This window comes from Oryctolagus cuniculus, chromosome 4 (genome assembly GCF_051225735.1).
Source record: "Oryctolagus cuniculus isolate XC-2025 breed Fujian yellow rabbit chromosome 4, ASM5122573v1, whole genome shotgun sequence".
Lineage (NCBI taxonomy): Eukaryota > Metazoa > Chordata > Mammalia > Lagomorpha > Leporidae > Oryctolagus > Oryctolagus cuniculus.
Window position 1 is genome coordinate 85,468,177 of NC_142870.1, and position 17,028 is coordinate 85,485,204.

Here is a 17,028-nt window from a genome sequence, read left to right on the forward strand (position 1 = left end):
CTCCAGAACAAACACTTGCAACTTTTCCACGGGTCCCTTACAGGACACCCGTACCAGTCAAGGTTCTGAGTAGGAAGCAGGAGAAATCCAGACCAGCTGAGTGAAACGTAGAAAAGACATTGTCATCAAGAGAACTGGCAGAGAGGCTGGAAATGCAGCTGGAGAAATGAGGTGAGCAAGGGGATCTCAGAGCGCCAGAAACACACTGAGTCTCGTCCAGAACCGTCCTGGGAGGCTTAGGGACCTAGAGACGCACACTGGACCTCACTTGGAACTGCACCCACAATCTCCCTGTCATGAGAATGGAGGGAGTGGCAGCTACTAGGGGACTTCAAGAAGTTTGTGGAAAAGTGGACTTCAAAAATAAGGGGTCTGGCTCTGTGGCATAGTGGTTAGAACTGCTGCCTGCAGCGCCAGCATCCTATATGGGCGCTGGTTTGAGTTCCGGTTGTTCCTCTTCTGATCTCTGCTGTGGCCTGGGAAAGCAGTAGAAGATGGCCTAAGGCCCTTGGGCCCCTGCACCCATTTAGGAGACCTGGAAGAAGCTCTTGGCTCCTGGCTTCTGATTGGCACAGCTCCAGCCATTGTGGCCATCTGGGGGAATGAAGAAGACTTCTCTCTCTCTCTCTGCCTCTGGCTCTCTGTAACTCTGCCTCTCAAATAAATAAATAAATCTTTTTTAAAAAAAGGGTATTTTGGTGAAAGAGATTTTGAAATTCACGCGTAGTTTACTACATCATGGTCATTTTCTGTGAACTTTTTGAAGTGCCCTCCTATTTCTCAAGAACTTGCTGGGGAAAACAGGTCATATAATTGATCTAGATGCTGGCACTGTGGTACAGTGGGTGAAGCCACTGTCTGTAGTGCTGGCATCCCATATGGATGTAGGTTCGAGTCCCTGCTGCTCCTCTTCCAGTCCAGCTCCCTGCTTAATGGGACTAGGAAAGCAGTAGAGGATGGCAAAAGTCCTTGGGCCCCTGCACCTATGTGAAGCTCCTGGCTACTAGCTTCTGCCTGGTCCAGCCCTGGCCATTGCAGCCAGGTGGAAGATCTCTCTATATATAACTCTTGACTTTCAAATAAATGAATAAATAAATAGTTGCTCTGGCTACCTACTGGCCTTGCTACAGCAGCTTGGCCCTCTCTAAAGTGGCACAGCTGGGACCTCCGAATGATGATGTGTAGCCCCCAAAGTTCTTGTGTGGAAGCCCTCACCCCCAGTGCGACTGGTGGAGGCGGCAGAGCCTGGGAGGAGGTGATAAGGGTGGAATGACTCACAGGGTGGGCCCTCCTCCCGCAGGGCCGGAGCTCCTGCAGAAGGAACAAGGGACACCGGGGTTGCCTCTCTCCCCACCATGGGAGGACGTGGTGAGAAAGCTGCCGACCGCAGCCGGGAAGGGAGCCTCCCCAGGTGCCAAACCTTCCAGCAGCTTGGACTAGCTGCGGAATGGTGAGAAATACATGTGTGTTGTTTGAATCACCCAGTCTGTGGGATTTTGTTAGCTCAGCCCAAGCTGACTCATACAGATGGGTTGGTGGTGGTTATGGGAGACCAACCACCCGAAATTTCCACACAACACTGCACCTCTTGAGCGGGTAAAACCACAGTCATGACCCCGGGTTTTCACTGTCAAACACCAGCCTTGTACTCATGGCGGTGTGCTTGTTGTAGTTTGTTCCAGGGAGTGTGAAATGCAGTGTGTGTGTGGGGGTGTCCCTGAAGGAACCACAGGGTTGTAGGATTTTTGGGACACCCTAGGCAGTGTTGCGAGCCTACTCCTGGGACAAGCACCAGGCAGGCCATGTGCAAGAGGCCTGTGAAGCTGTTTACAAACATAAATTCTAGGCTAGCCTCTGAGGGTTGACTCCCGCTGCCTAGGGCAAGATGCAGCAGCCAGCATTTTGAGCGAGTGCCTGGGAGACAGGGATAAGCAGAGTCAGGATTGGGAACTCTACTCTGGACAAGCCCCTGCACATGGGGAAACTGAGGCTGAGCAGAACGACACGGGCTCAGTGTTGCCTTCTATTTGCAGGTTCCACTTCCACCAGGACCTGTGTTTCTTCACCCTTGGAGGATTGATCTCTCTTCCCAGCACTGGCAAGTCCTCTGGACGGGGAAGAGCCCTGGCCAGCTACGCAAGGTGAGGGGCGGAGACGTCTGTGATGACAGCAAGGAGGTGAGGGGCAGAGATTCCCACGGGGCCCCGATGGTTTTCTGGTTACTTAGAACTAGAGCTTAAGAAAAAGCAGGTAGGAATCCTTAGGCAATGTAGGATGAGAAGGGACTTAATAAACAAATGGGGAGAAAGAAAACTCCAGGTAAAGGAAACAGCTTGAGCAAAACCCTGGCTAGGGATGGGAGTTTATAGGCAAACGAGGAAGAAACAGCACCCCCAGGGCTGCGGCTGGCTTGTCCCAGAGCATCGCAGCACTGCACGTGTGCACAGGGGCCACGAACAGCCCTGGGCACATGGAAATAGCCAAAAAATGCCTCAGATAGTCATTTGCTAACTTGCCCCACTTTCAGGCAGCAAAGAAGGAGGTGAGGTTTCTGTAAATCAGCAGAGAGCACTGATCTCGTGCGGCTCACGGGCACCCAGTCTGCACAGAGGGGATGGTGCTCCCCGGGGCGAACAGGTGGGCACTGCCCAACCCTGCAGAGAAAGAGGCTGCCCCTTCCCAGCGTCCCTGCTCGCTCGGCCAGGCTCCCTGGCAGCTATGTTGTTGGGCTCCTGCTGCTTTTAACGCACGTGAGGGAGAGGCCAGGAAAGGAAACCACAGAAGGCAAAGTGGTGCCTCCCTGATGACTCAGCGCCCCGGCTGCAGGTCTGCGGGTGCTGGCAGTCGGGGGAACAGAGCACGCCCTGTCTTATCAGCGCTCAGCCATGGAGTCACGGGCCTGCAGTCAGATAAACGCAGCTCCAGGTGAGGCCCCACCCCGGACCTCAGCCGCCTCCTGCACACAGGTCCGCCGTCTTACAAGGGGTCAGGCTTCTTTTCAAAAGCCCTGTTGCACGCAGCATGCCCGAGCTGTACACTCGTGAGGATCTCGGAGAGCATCAGAGGTGCTGCTGAGAGATGCCTTAAGGCTCTTTTCATTCGGAAAGGCACGACAGGTTCTGGCATAGGCCAATAGTGTGTGCACTGGGGTTGTTCAGGGTGCAAGCGAGGCAAGGCACCTTGCTAAGAAAGCTCTCAAGTCCCCAAGTGGAAGGGACGCTTTTTAGTGGGGTTCCTGGGGAGGGGTAAGGGCAGGGGAGCTTTGCGCTGGGACTTGAGGTGAGGTTTGGACATATGGGTGGGGAGAACCATGGACAGAGGGAATTGTCTGAACAAAGGCAGGGAGGAGGGCAGCCGAGGCCCGGCCCCCACTTCTTGGCCCAAATCCTTCCTCCCCACAGAGACAAGCAGCAGAGCCTACGAGGTTCTCTGGGCACCCCCTGAGCAGCCTGTTCCAGCCACGGCTCCAGGTGCTGTGATAGGTGATGAGCAGCTAGATGCTGCCTCCCGGGGCTCAGAAACTTCAGTGTCCAGGAAAGCTCTGCCTGGAACACGAAGCGTGAAGGGGTTGTTTCCTAACAACCCTTCTGTCTCCAGCCCCGAACAACCTCTGTCTCCAGCCCCGTCAGGCTCCTCTCTCAAGCTCCTACACAAAGCTCTGCTCACTGCACCCCCCCGCCCCACCCCCGCTGCTTCCCACTGTTGCTCATCCTCACCTGCATCTTCCTCCCAGGGATAAGTGACAGCCCAGACCTGCCCTGAGGCCGGACCCCATGAGTCCTCCAGGCTGCCAAGGTAGTGCTCCTCCTCAGCCAGCCACACCCTAGGCAGGAACCTCACTCCCCTCCCTGAGGTCCCCCATCTGGGGGCCGTAGTTACGTGCCTGCTCTCGGCACTAGACTGTGAGCACCTTGCCAGCTGGGCTGTGTGACCTTGTCACACCCTTGATTTGGTAGATGTTCAGGAAGTGTCTGTCAGCACAGGCTGGCTGGATGTAGGAAAGACAGAAAGGGATGGAAGCACCTCACTAGGCTGTCAGGGAGAGGAACCGAAGGGCCACCCAGAAGAGGAGCCCAGGCACGTACCATGCATTTGGAACGAAAGGGCCAGCCAGGGATGGCGCTTAGGCAGGTGGGCTCTGGACTGGGAGGATCTAGCAGACTTCCTGGCCCTCCTACCCACCAGGGAGGCCCCTCCCTGACCCCCAACCCAGACACACACCCCAGCTGGATTCTGGACAGAGACTCAGGGACAGGAAAACACTGCTGGCTCTTGAAAGGATTTCTGGCAGGTGGAAGCTGCATTCTTACAAGAGAACTTGGATCATGTCACTCCTCGGCTTAACATCCTTTTAAGCTTACTCATTCCTCCTCGCATACAGAAAGAACTCCTTTATGTGCTCCTCAAAGCCCAGAGGGGCTGAGTCCCCCTGCCTTAGGTAGCTCAACATGCCTGGAGGCAGTCCTTGTATTCTCCCCCCTCTTTGTCCTCCCTCCACACTCTCTCCTGCCACAGGACATTTGCACAGGCAGTTCCTTCTAACCGGACCATCACTCAGTGTGAAAGTGAAAAGATGCTGCTGGTAGATGTCACTTTGGGACACCAAGCTATAAGAGTGTGCAAAGCTAAAAGGGAAGGAAAGGAAAGGAAAAGGGAACTCATCCTTCCTGGCTTCCTCTTGGACAGAGAGCACTAAGATCTGATGGCTGGGTTCAAGTCTTACACAGCCTTGGGCTGTGTTCTGTGGAGGTCCTGCTACTCACAAGATAGATCCGTTTGCACCAAGCACTTAGAGCAGAGCCGGGCTCCTAGCAAGGAAGCGACAAACGCCAGCCATTATGCATTGCTGTGGTGTAGGTGTGGCTCCACGACCAATGGGCATCTCCCAGCCCTGCTCTGCAGGTGAGGAGCCTGCCCGGTGCCCGCCCGCAGCCACACAAAGCAGCCAGACAGGGACACTGACACGGACATGCACACCGATTTCCCACTGCACGGAGCGTCCATGCTAGCCCTGTGTTCTCAGGACTGAGACCGCGGAGCCGAGGCGCCCAGAGAGAAAGCGACAGGCCAGCCGCGTGCTCCCACGCGTGAATGTGCGGCATTATCCCGCTCGGGGTGCTCCACAGACAGCTGAGGCCGCAGGACCGGGGACGCGGCCAGGGTAGGTGTCGGCTCCTCGGATTTGGTGGCACTCGCAGCTGGATCTGAAGGCCCAGAGCCGTCTGCTCTGGCAGATTCAGTGCCCCGGGCTGGGAGTGTGCCCCGGCTGCCGGCTGCCTTGGAGTCCAGGCTGGCGGATCCGCAAGGGGCGTGTCCGGGGCCTTGCTCTCACTGTTTCCCACAACCTCATGTAAGCACCACACAAAGGGGCCGGGCATGCGCCCAAGGGTGCGGTGGAGACAGAATTAGTAACGCACGCATTTCCCGGCCGGGTTTCTCTACAGGCGGTGACTAACACCACCCCCAGCCCAGCACTCTGAGGCCCCCAAGCCAAAAAGCGAACCTGGGCCGGGGGTCCGCACGGGCTGCCCTGGCCACTGCGAGGGTCCCTCGGTTGAAAATACACGCGTCGGGCTCCTTCCGCGGGATGGTCTGGTAAGCGCATCTGTCAGAACTTGAAGGTGGGTCCCAGTGGTGCAGGCAGTGACCGCAGGGAGGCAGACAGGTGTCAGAAACCCGAGGTGACTGTGGGGAGATTGACGCCCTGTCTTCATAATGGCCCCTTTCATCCGTGCAGCCCGGATTCCAAAACTCCAGTCTAGACAGGAATCGGTGCTACCAGCTGCCCGCTTCCCGCACTCCGCCTGTCTCACCACCCAGCGCTCCTGCGCGCGGAGGGGAGCAGCCCCCCGCCAGGGCTGCTGCTGGGCCTCTACAGGCCACAGGCGCGCCCCTCGTGCGGCCCCAGGGCCCGCTCCCTCCTTCTGGGGGTGGCGCTGGCTTCGGCTCCCTCTCCCCGGCGAAGACAAGCCCCAGCACGCCCACCCGCGATTAGCCGCACACCTCCTCTTCCGCCTTCCCGCGTGTGTGTGCCTGGCCCTGGTTTCGGCTCTCACCGCAGCCTGAAACCACCACCACCCCCGCCCCTCACCCCCGGCGGCGCAGGCAGCCCCAGCAGTCTGGGCCACAGCCAGCCCCGGCTCTGCCTGACCAGGCCCCTCCCTCCTGGGGCAGGGGAGGGGGAGGAGCAAAGCCTGCACCCGGAGCCCCCCGCTGCAGGAACCCAGTCCGAGTGACTTGGCTTCTGGGAGCGCCCTTTTCCCAGCGGGGGCTTGCAGTGGGCCCAGCGAAGGCAGCCTGCAAAGAGAGAGCAGGAAGGGGCTGGGAGCGTCTGTGGTGCGGAGTGCGAGGCTGGGGAGTGGCTGAGCCGTGTGCCACAGCTAGAGAAGATGAAAGATGAAGAGATCTGGGGAACACAGACAAAATGTACACGTGGTCAAAACCAAACAAAAGGCACAGGGCTCCGAAACCTGCTTGTGTTTCTTTGTGAACGTCTGGGGAGCCCTGACTCAGGCGCTGGCCCCCTGTTCTTTCTGCTGCAGGAGCCAGGGAGAGGTCAGATTCCCTAGGACCAGCAGAGGGCTAATCCAAGGCCACCGTTTCCTGGCTGTGTGACCCTGGGCAAGTTAGCGGGTGTCTCCAAGCCACAGCTTCCTGCTTTGCAAATGGAGTCATACCTACCTGTGGGATTGTTGTACAGGTTTAATGATGACTCAGTTTATCTTCTGCCTGGTGCCCGGTAGGTATTCAATGGTTGCAATTATGATCTCTGATAAAACATGGCTTAGGCAAAGCCTACCCTCAGAAACCGACTTTTCGTGTCGAGTTGCTCCATCTCACCACAGCCTCAGATTGAGTGGTGTGTGTGTGTGTGTGTGTGTGTGTAGCACCAGCACAGCCAAAGACAAGTGAAAGCCATCTTCCCTATCCTACAGCATCCGTGTAGGTGCATGCTTGCATCCATGCACACAGACACAGGCACACACACACAGCCCTGCATGTGGGGCGGGCAGAGTGGGGCTCGGTTTCTCCTCCTTGTAAAGGGGCCAAGGCTGAGCCCCCAGGAAGGTTGAGTGACCTGAGCAAAGTCACGCAGCCAGTGGCCGTCTCCAAAAGAAAGGGGCAGGAGTTGGCGTTTCCTTAAAGCGTTTCTCTACAAAAGCAGACAACGAACCCTGCATGCTGGAATCATTCCACAGGGGTGCTTAAGAGAGTCCTCTTCTGGGATGTTTTTGAGGGGCAGATATTGTGGCACAGTAAGCTTAGCTGCCAGGAGGGGGCACCCGCACCCCGCATCCTGCATCCACGTGCTGGTTCAAGTCCCGGCTACTCTGTGCTTCTGGTTTGGCTTCCTGTGAAGGCACCTGGGAGGCAGCAGAGGATGGCTCAAGTCCTTGGGTTCCTGACCCCTTCATGGGAGACCTGGATGGAGTTCCTGGTCCTTGGCTTTGGCCTGGCCCTGGCTGCTATATGTGTATAATGTATGTATAGGCAGCTTCTGGGTCTTCCCCATGAAGGAGTTGTGCTTCCATCCACCCGGTGAGGACCTGGTGCTCCCACAGCCAAATGCTCTGGATTCTCCTAGGGCAGTCGGGTCACAGGAAAGAACAGCTGGCCCCTCTGGGGAGAAAAGTCGTGTTCTGAAGACACCAGTGGGGTTCCTCCTGCGCCATGTCACCCCACCACACGTGTGACCTGAGTCACTCACCACGGTGGCCAAGCCAGTGGCAGCAGCCTGCACTTACTCACGGCATCTTCCTTTCTATTATCCGATTCATCAGCTCAGTCCGAGGGCCCTGAGAAGTAGGCAGAGCCAGGAGCTCCGGTTACACGGCAGCGTCAAGGCTCAGAGGCACGCAGCTTCTTGTCCAGCTCAGGTGTGTCACGGTCACTGCCTGCTGCTCCTCTCATGGCCCTGGGAGGAGAAATGTGGCTTTCCTTTAGCTGGTGCTGGCTTGTATGACCGAACTGTTCGTTCCTAAACAGATTTAGGAATTTTGAATTTTCCTTTCTGTCCCTTGGAGAAAAGGGACATGCTTTGAAGAAAGAATTGGAACACGAACAGTCAGGTTTTATAGGCATGGGTGTTTATTTCCCGGTGATATTGTAGCTTCCTCTGGAAAAATCCAACCAACACATCCGCTTCAAGCCCTAAGAAACTCCCCAGTGTTGACCATGTGTCTGATTCTTGTGTGGTCAAAAGAGTGATGTTTCTCAGTGTCCACAGTTTATTTCCGTGTTAACATAATTCCACGCTTGGTTAAACCCCACTTACACACAAACGTGCACCTGTTAAAATAGGTCATTTTTCACTGTTCATCTTCCAGATTCCATGGTATGTGTGGGAACCCCAGAGCAAGGCAACCTGAAAGTCACCAGGGGCATTCTTCCTTGCTGAGTGAGTCCGGTTGGCTCGGACCCCTTGGATCCCTTGCTGCCGTAGATCTGTGGGACTGAGGAAGATCATTTCTGCAGAGAGAACCACATCTTAGCCCAAGAAGCCTTGCGTGAAATTGTGTGGGCTTTTGTCTTCGGACTGTGCTATGTTTTAAATAGGCTTCTGTAGAAACTTTGATATACGACAGCATAAAATGCAGAAACTTTCCTCAGTGCCACGCATCAAGCTGGGGTGGGGGGGATGGAAGGAAGGAAGGAAGAGAGGGCAGGAGGGAGGAATATGGGGAGGCTGGGAGGCAGAGAGGGGGAGAAAAGTTTTCGGAGGCGGAAGCCCCGGGGTCTTGGCACAAGCGTCAAGGCAGAAGAGTAAGTGCAGCCGAGCACGTTTCTGGCCCTGACGTCTTCTTGGTAATGAGACTGCTTTTCCTTCTCCACACTGCAGTGCTTCTTGGGTGCCAGCCGTCAGTCGATGGCAGGGGACAGCTTCCCACTCCCAGAGCCCCCAGAGCTCACCGTGGACACGCCGCCTGGGTTCCAGAGGTCACCAGGGAAGCGCGGGCTCTTTGAATGGCCCTTAGTTCCAAGGTCCCTGCAGGGACAGCCTCCCCTCACCGCCCAGATTTGTGAGGGCCTTTGAAAGATTGCTCATCTTCCAGGCTGTTTATTCTTTTTTTTTTTTTTCATTAAAAATGTATTATTTATTTTAGAGGTAGAGAGAGAGCATGCTCCCATTTGCTGCTTCATTCCCCAGATACCCAAAACCAGCTGGGGCTGGGCCAGGCCAAGAAGCGATGGGAACTCCTGCTGGGTCTCCCACGTGGGCAGCAGGGACCCCGCTGCCTGAGCTGCCTCTCAGGGTGCATGTCAGCAGGACGCTGGATCTGGGCACAGAGCTCGGACTCGAACCCAGGCACTGTGGCTACACCAGACACCTGCCTCCTTCCTGGCAGTTTATTGAAGAGAAAGTCAAGGTGCAGGGCCAGGGTGGGGGGCTGAGGCCTGCAGGCCACACCAGACTGCCACAGAGCTCCTGGGAAGTACCCGCCCCCTCGGGAGGCAGAGGCCGACTTTCGGCAGGTCCTTGATACCCGTGGGAATTTGAAACCCAAGAACGGGCTCTCCACATTGGTGGATTTCAACACTTTCTTTCTGAGACTTGTTTTTCAAGAAAGAGCTAACGAGAGCAAGGTTTGGGGCCAGTTTGTAGCGCATGACCCAAGGCCCAGAAGCCAGTGACAGGCACTGCTGCTATGCAAATCGGGAGATGGGGATGGAGGGAGCTGCGGTGGAGGAAGTCACTCTGGGCACACACCGAGGGCCTTATCATCATCCCAGACACTTGGGGAGCAGCGGAGTGACATGGGTTGATGGGGAGAGATTTTCCTGCTTGTATCAAAGATATCATATACAAGGGGACATCATATACAAGAGCCAGTGTCAAAGAAACAAGTCAAATTCTCCTGTTAGAGTTTAGTTGAGACATGGGAAGGGTCTGAACCCGTGCAAGTGCTGTAGAACGGGAAAGAGGGGACCACAGGAGAAATAGCTCAGATGTAAAAGTCAGCAAGACTGGAGCTGGGGTTTGACTGGGCAGTTAAGGTGCTGGTTAGGACTGTGGGTCCCACATTGGATAAGGTCCTTGGGTCCCATGTTGGATAAGACCCTTGGGTCCCACATTGAAGTGCCTATTTTTGAGACCTGCTGTGACCTTCCTGATAGTGCAGACGCTGGGAGGCAGCAGAGATGGCTGAAGTAGTTGGGTCTCTGCCATCCACTTGGGAGATCTAATTGAATTCCGGCTCCTCGGTTCAACCCAGCCTACCCTCAACCATTGCAGGATTTGGAGAGTGACCCAGCAGAGGGGAGCTCTAGCTCCCTTGCTCGCTCTTCCTCTCTTTCAAATAAATAAATAAATGAATGTTAAAAATCGACAAGACTGTCCAACAATGAAAAATACAAAGACCAATGATCCAGTAAAACAAGAGAGAAAGACTTGAGCAGACACTTTACAAAAGATAATGCCCAATAAGCATGAGGCAGAGTGTTCAGCAACATTAGTAGTCAAAAAATGCAAATCCTTTCACACTGACTGAAATGGCTAGACTCAAAATGGCTGACTACAGGAACGTTGGTTAAGAGCATGGAGAAATTGGAACATCACGAAACTGCTGGTGCGAGTTAAATGGCAGAACTCTTTGACAGTTTCTTAGAAGTAATTATACATAACCAAGTCATTCCACTTCCAGGTCTTTGCCCAATAAAAATATGTTCCCAAAAACTCATGCAAGAAAAACATGTTCCCAATAAAATAGTAAAGAATGTTTATAGCAACCTTATTTGAATGTTAAAGAACTGGAAGCAATCCAAGTGTCCACCAACAGCAGAATGCATTAAAAAACCCTACGGTGTATCCCAACAATAACGTGCCACTCAGCAATAAAAAAACAACAGACTATTTATACACTCAATGAAACACGTGTGAGTAATGAAAATATGTTAAGAGATAGCTCAAGCTGTGTGATTACACTTACATGAAATACAAATACAGGTAAAACTAACGCACAATGTTAGAAATCAGATAGTGGAGGGCCATCATTGTGGTGTGGTGGGTAAAGCCGCCGCCTGCAGTGCCGGCATCCCATGTGGGCACTGGTTTGTGTCCCAGCTGCTCCACTTCCAATCCAGCTCCCTGCTGATGGCCTGGGAAAAGTAGCAGAAGGTGGCCCAAGTGGGAGACTGGATGAAGCTCCTGATTCCTGGCTTTGGTCTGGCTTAGCCTGGCTGTTTCCATCATCTGGGGAGTGAACCAACAGATGGAAGATCTCTCTCTCTCTCTCTCTCTCTCTCTCTCTCTCTCTCTCCCCCTCTACCTGTTACTCTGCCTTTCAAATAACTAAATAAATCATTTAAAAAAGAGAAATCAGCTAGTGTGTATATGTTAGTGTTTTGGGGTGGAATAAGTGGGGTGTTGACTGGGAAAAGATCTGAGAGAACTTTCTCAAAGGCGAGAAAAATGTTCTCTGCTTTGGGTGATGATTAAGCAAGTGTATACCATTGTCAAAGTTTATCAGATTGAACATCTGAACGTTCTCTGTACAGGAACCGTATCGAAACAAATAAACAAGCAAAAACCAGGTCTGGAGATTGCTTTACATTTGACCCTCACTTTTGGAGCTCAAATGTGAGACTAAGATGGATACAGGATAAGAGAGGCAGAGCAGGTGGAGGGGTGGAAAGTGAGTAAACTATTGTATATGTGTATATGTGGGGTGTGGGGGGTCCATTATTACAGGCACCAACAGGTGGCACTCCCCCAAAGAGAAGAAAAGCTACAAAACACAGGGAACCCAATGAATGCGTCTGCTCAGAGTGGGGACTCCTGCCAGGAAATGGCTTTGAGAGCAGCTTGTTCCTGTGTCGTTGAAGCCACAAGAGGAGTCAGAGGTGCGGAGAGGGGGACTGGGAATCAGAACGCAATGTCCAAGCGCGACCTTGAGTGACAGAGCGGTTACTGCTGCTGGGTCACAGAGCGGTCCAGGAGGGAGCCTGGGACCCAGCACGGAGGTGTGAGGAGACCCCAGAGAGGGCAGAAGCAAGTTGTCCAAAGCAGACAGCTGGAGGTGGCCTTTTTATTTGTTTTTTCGAGTAGATAATTCTAATACATTAAAGGTTATTTTTAGCAACTTATCATTATATAAATTACGTACTATCAAATCCACTTATTTTAAATGTATGGTTCAACGAGCTTTTGCACATCTGTAGTTGTGAAACTACTAGCACCCCCCAGTTTGGGAACGTTTTCAGCACCACCAGAGCTGCCCCGGGGCCCCTACCCGGCCCCTAACCTCCACACTCAGCCGCAGGCAGCGCAGGAGTGTTTCCTGCATCACAGGTGTGCCGTCGGTAGGCATTTCACCCGGGCACCAGCATGCAGCGTCTTTGTGTCTGGCCTCTTTCTCGGAGTGTTTGGAGACTTCTGCGTGGTGTCATGTGTTTGTAACTTGTTCCTTCCCTGGGTGACTGGTTTGAACGGGCCGTGTTTTGTTTATGCATTCACCGGCTGATGGACATTTGCATTGTTTCCAGCTCTGTGCTCGGATGAATATCCCGCAATGGGCACGTGAGGACGTAGATCTTCATTTCATTTCTAAATACGCATACCCAAGAGGGAAATTGTTGGTTGCATGGCAAGCAAGCAGGTGCTTACTCTCAGCAGAAACTGCCAGACTCTCTTACAGAGAGGCTAGTCCATTTCCAGTTCCACCAGCCACTTAGCAGAGTCCTGGGTTCCCCACATCCTTGTCCACACTGGCTGTTGCCGGGATTTTGTTGTTGTTTTGACTTTCCTTATGGGCATACGGTGCTATGCTGCGGTGGTTTTCATTTGTATTTCCTTAATGATCAGTGGTGTGAACATTGCTTCATGATACTTGCAAACTATTCATAGATCTTCTTTGGCGAAATATTTGTCCAAATATTTTGCCAGGTTGTTTTTTAGTTGAGTAGTCTGTCTTACTATTGAATTAACTTTTTATGTATTCTCAATACAAACCAGGTCATCTGCAAATACTCTCTTGCAGTCTGTGGTCTCCCTTTTCATTTTCTTGTGCTGCAAAAGTATTTAAGTTTTGATGTAGTCCAGTGAATCAGTGTTTTTCTTTCCCAATTTGTATTTTCCGTGTCCTATATAAGAAATAGTTGCCTAGCCCAAGGTCACAACCATTTTTCCATGTTTTCTTCTAGAGATATTATAGCTTTAGCTCTGAAATTATTTTGAATTAATTTTTGTATCTGATGTGAGAAAAGGGTCTTGGTTAATATCTTTTATAAATATTCAGTTATTTTAAGGTAATTTATTTTAAAAAGTTAATTTTTCCTGTTGAATTATCCTGGTATCTTTATCAAAATCAGTTGGCCAGGGGCAAGTGTTTGGCCTGTTGGTTAAGTCACTGGTTGGGATGCTTACGTCACGCATCAGAATGCCTGGATTTGAGTCCTAGTTCTGTCCTGAATCCAGCTTCCTGCTAATGCAGACCCTTGGGAGTGGTAGCAGTGGCTCAAGTAGTTGGGTTCCTGTCACCCATACGGGAGATCTTAATTGCATTCCCGGCTCGTGGCTTCTACCCTAACTGTTGTAGACATTTGGGGGGTGAACCAGCAGGTAGGAGTTTCCTCCCTCTCTCCTCTCTCTCTCTTTCTCTTTCCCTCTTTCCCTCTCTCCCTCTCTCTCTCTCCCTCTCCCTCTCCCCCCACCCCGCCGCCGTGTGTCTGCCTCTCAAATAAATCAGTTAACCACATAATGAAGATCTATTTCTGAACTCTCACTTTTGGTCCATAGATCCATATGAAAATTGTTACCTAATGCCACACTGTGTTAATTACTATAGTTTCATAACTAGTCTTTCAATCAGATAATATGTGTCCTCTAAATTTGTTCTTTTAAAAAATTGTCCTGTGTAAAAAGACTTAAATATATGTTTTCTCAAGAAGATTTGCAAATGGCCAATATGTGCATATAGAGATAGTCACATCATTCATCATTAAAGAAGTGCAAAGCAGAACCACAATGAGACAGCACCCATACCATTAGGACTGTTACCTAAAACAATGATATGTGTTAGGGAGAGTGTGAAGAAGTTAGACCCTTTGTACACCAAGTAAATGGTGCAGTGACACTGGAAAATAGCATGGTAGTTCCTTAAAAATTAAAAACCAGAATTACCATATGATCCAGAATTTCCACTTCTGGGTTACACCCCAAATAACCGAAAGCAGGTCTTGAAGAGGTATTTGCACACTCATGTTTATAGAACCATTGTTCACAATAGCCAACAGGTGTAAGCAATCCAAGTGTCCACTGACACACAAATGGATAAACACACACACACACACACACACACATATGGCATTTCAACAAGTCCCTGGAAAAGTGGAATGTAAAGATGTTTATTGTAGTGCAAAAAAAATTGAAATCCATTCCTTTTTTCATAGCATGCATTTTCCATGAACTTTTGAAGACCCTGTGTGTGTGTGTTTGCATGTGCCTGTGTGCACACATGCACACAATGGAACATTACTCAGCCTAAAAAAAGAAAGGCAGGTCCCAGCAATGCAATCACATGGGTGAATCTTGAGGACATTATGTTAAGTTCAATGAATGAGTCACAAAAAGATAAATACTGTATAATTCCATTTATACGAGCTAACTAAAGTCAAATTCATTGACACAGAAAGTCCAGCGCTGGCTGCTCGAGCTGGGAGGAGAGGAACACCAGGAGCTGCCGTTTAATGGGTACAGGGTTTCAGCTGGGAAGGCGAAAAGGTCCTGGACATTGGTTGCATAGCAACGTGACTATATTTAGGATGACTGAACCATGCGCGTTAAAATGGTTAAGATGGTGAATTTGATGTGCATTTGACCGCAGTTAGAATTTTTACATTGTTCTGTTTACCATTGTTTCGTTTTTGAGAAACAGTGTAAAGTGTTTTTGCTTCATGGAGGTTGCTTGTATCCCAGAAACCGTCAGCATCAGCCTGTCCGTTCCCACGCTTGGGTTTTCCTGGGATCGCCCCGCATTGCAGACAGTTCAGAGAGAGCTGCCGCTCACAGGGGCCACAGGAGAGCCTCGGAACCGCAGCACGGTGTCCCCCTCTGCTTACTCAGGACTTGAACTTCTCAGCAACGTTTGGTAGTTTTCACTGTGCAAGTCTGAAACCTATTTTGTTAAATTCATTCCTAAATATTTGTATGCTACTGTCAATGAAATACTTGAAGTTTTAATTTGTGAATGTTTCTTTGCTAGCAGATAGCAATACAACTGATTTCTGTACACTGATCTTATGTCTGTTGCTGTTGAATTCACTTCTTTGTTCTAACAATTTTATGGAAGATTCCTTCAGATTTTTTATAAAAGTGATCACATCATTCAAAAAAAAAAAAAAAGCAAACTTTACTCTTTTTTTTTCCCCAGTTTATACACTATTTTTAGTACTTGTAGTGAATTGGCTAAGGCCTCAAGCATAATGTTGAATACAATCAGTGAGAGATTTTTTTTTTAAGATTTATTTATTTATTTGAAAGGCAGAACTACAGAGGCGGGGGGAGGGGAGGGAGAGAGAGGTCTTCCATCTGCTGGTTCACTCCCTAGAGGGCCACAATGACCAGGGCTGCACCAATCCAAAGCCATTGCAGAGCTGGATCAGAAGTGAAGCAGCTGGGACTCGAACCAGCGCCCATATGGGATGCCGGCACTGCAGGAGGAGGCTTTTCCCACTATGCTACAGCGCTAGCCCAGAGACAGATTTTATGATGAAGTTACTTTACCACATGAGGTAACCTGGTGGCCCCCGGCAGAGCAGGGACAGAAGCCAGAGCCAACTGCAAGAGCAGATATACCAGTGAGTAGTGGGACAAATACAGCTCGTGACTGCTGTGGAAGAATTTGGACTGGAAAGGGAAGGCGAATGTTTAAAACACAGAATGTAAACACATGATTGTAAGGACAGCCTTGCAGGGGTGGGTTCACTGCCCCAGGCTGCTCAAGCATCCCAGCAGGGCTGCAGTGTCACTCCTTACCTGCAGGGGCAGTGCGGAGAGCAGACCCACTGCTTGGATGGCTCTGTGGTCTCCAGCATTTAGGTTGATTGGGTGAGTGTGGCTCAAAGGCTCTCTACAGCCTTGCACCTGAAAGTGTGGTCAGGGGACTGGCAGTGTCATCACCACCGGATGCCTGTTAGAAATGAAAAATCCTCCTGTGCAAGAAACTTTTGAAATATATTTATTATCTTAAAATAATTCCATCAAGGTTTTGACATATATTAGCATCTATGTTGCATTGGCAACTACATCTCCTCTAAGGTGAATTCTATATGTACTATATAACTCCTGCATTATTTTTAGCTGTATTAACTTAAAACATAACTGGTTTAAGCAATAAGAAGGTCAGCCTGTTGCACTTCCAGGCCACTATGAAACATCAGAGTCATCAGAGACCGGGTTCTCTTTTTGTCCTGCTTTCCTTGTATTGGCTTCCACCATCGTGATTCAGGGTGACTGAATCCTGTATGGGCACTGGTTCGAGTCCCAGCTGCTTCATTTCTGAACTGGCTTCCTGCTAATGGCCTAGGAAAGCTGCAGCAGATGATCCAAGTGTTTGGGTCCCTGAATTCATATGAGAGACCTGAAAGAAGCTCCTGGCTCCTGGCTTCAGATCGACCCATCTCTGGCCATTGCAGACATTTGGGGAGTGACCCAGCAGATGGAATCAATCTCTCTCTCTCTCTCTCTCTCTCTGCCTTTCAAATAAAGAAAGAAATATTTAAAAAATACTGCTGTTGGGGCTGGTGCTGTGGCATAGTGGGTAAAGCCACTGCCTGTAGTGCCAGCATCCCGTATGGGCACCAGTTCAAGTTCCAGCTGCTCCACTTCTGATCCAGCTTTCTGTTATGGCCTGGGAAATCAGCAGAAGACGGCACAGGTGCTTGGCCCTGAAGAAGCTCCTGGCTCCTGGTTCTGCATTGGCCCAGCTCTGGCTGTTGCAGACATTTGGGGAGTGAACCAGCAGTTGGAAGACTTCTCTCTGCCTCTGCCTCTCTGTAATTCTGCCTTTTGAATAAATAAATAAATCTTAA

General features: G+C 51.0%; 1 long non-coding RNA gene across 4 annotated transcripts; it reads left to right on the top strand.

Moving 5' to 3' along the window:
* The first annotated feature begins 1,304 nt into the window (after positions 1 to 1,304).
* LOC149127033 (uncharacterized) lies at positions 1,305 to 10,720 on the top strand. 4 transcript variants are annotated; one of them, XR_016232461.1, is made up of 7 exons: positions 1,305 to 1,450; positions 2,034 to 2,141; positions 5,024 to 5,161; positions 5,445 to 5,595; positions 6,543 to 6,739; positions 8,328 to 8,398; positions 8,840 to 10,720. It is a non-coding gene; the product is annotated as an uncharacterized LOC149127033 (long non-coding RNA). The 4 variants fall into 4 exon arrangements; XR_016232464.1 differs by lacking the exon at positions 6,543 to 6,739 and having other exon boundaries at positions 5,445 to 5,621; XR_016232463.1 differs by lacking the exon at positions 6,543 to 6,739.
* The last annotated feature ends 6,308 nt before the right edge of the window (positions 10,721 to 17,028 follow it).